Source organism: Octopus bimaculoides, chromosome 4 (assembly GCF_001194135.2).
Source record: "Octopus bimaculoides isolate UCB-OBI-ISO-001 chromosome 4, ASM119413v2, whole genome shotgun sequence".
In the NCBI taxonomy this organism is placed as follows: Eukaryota; Metazoa; Mollusca; class Cephalopoda; order Octopoda; family Octopodidae; genus Octopus; species Octopus bimaculoides.
Genome location: NC_068984.1, coordinates 45,278,197 through 45,279,313, shown reverse-complemented (window position 1 = coordinate 45,279,313; position 1,117 = coordinate 45,278,197). Strand labels below are relative to the sequence as shown.

General features: G+C 36.6%; 1 long non-coding RNA gene across 1 annotated transcript in view; it reads right to left on the bottom strand.

Annotated features, from left to right (window-relative positions):
• Nucleotides 1-941, bottom strand: part of LOC128247674 (uncharacterized) — a 6,501-nt gene extending 5,560 nt beyond the window's left edge. The window contains exon 1 of the long non-coding RNA XR_008264037.1: nucleotides 791-941. This is a non-coding gene — a long non-coding RNA (uncharacterized LOC128247674). The remainder of the gene's footprint in view (nucleotides 1-790) is intronic.
• Nucleotides 942-1,117: the final 176 nt, after the last annotated feature.

The window sequence follows — 1,117 nt, the reverse complement described above, 5'->3', positions numbered from 1 at the left end:
AAAGGTTCGTTTTAATTTCATGGACAGAAGTAATTTTCTTATTTTTCTTGTATTTTGTATTAGTGATTTTTTTCTCCTCTGAATGTTATCTTTTCGTGCTAAAGAGCTCTATATATTGTATGTAAAATCCTAACCAACCAACGAAAATAATGTTATGTATATCCTAGAAAATTAGTTTGGTAATTTGATACGAAAAGAAGTCGTCTTGCTCGTGGTATGTGAAAGGTCAAGAGGTGAAATTTATTTAAGGGAGCTGTAAAAATATCTCCCCCCCCCTAACACAGGTGAAATAAAGACGCAAGCATCTAAAGCTAATAAAATCTTTTGCTTAAAAATTCACAAGTGGTATCGGTCGGGGGCTGTGCGATGAAAAAAAGGAAAAAGGGATGTTGATGCCATTCACAAGGTAATTTAATTGAGCTAATCGCTACAACTAGGGATCACTTGCTTGGCCCATAATAAACTTACTTCTCCACAGTATCCGTCTTGAACATAATAATGGTTCGAATTTTGGCACAAGGCCAGCAAATTCGGAGACGTGGTCAAGTGCATTACATCGACCCCCCAGTGCACATCTAGTACTTACTTTATCGACTCTGAAAGGACGAAAGTGCAAGTCGAGCTCGGCGGAATTTGAACTCAGGATGTGAAGCCGGACAAAATGCCGCTAAGCATTTCGCCCGGCGTGCTAACGATTCCACCAGCTCGCCGCCTTCGTCTTGAACACAATGATAGTGAAATGTGAATAGACTAAATTTCATATAGACTAAATTTCTTATGTATTACTTACACGTCATAGTTTCGTATTCTGCATTAAGTGGCAGCTGTTCCTTTACGTTCTGATCTCATTTAAACCAGTGAGGTCAACTTTTGACTTCCATTCCTAAAGTGTGTATTCAATAACTACGAGTCTTATAGCAGGGGTGAGTAACTCGACTATACTCTTTGTAAATATGTGTCTATGTGAAAAATCAATACTTTACTCAGATATTTTTCTTTTCAAACAATACATTTTAAAATCCAAGCATAGATTAGCAGACTTGAAGAAAGAAAATAAGAGCTAGGCCATAGTTTACGATACATTCGTTTCACAAATCATATATATATGTATATATAT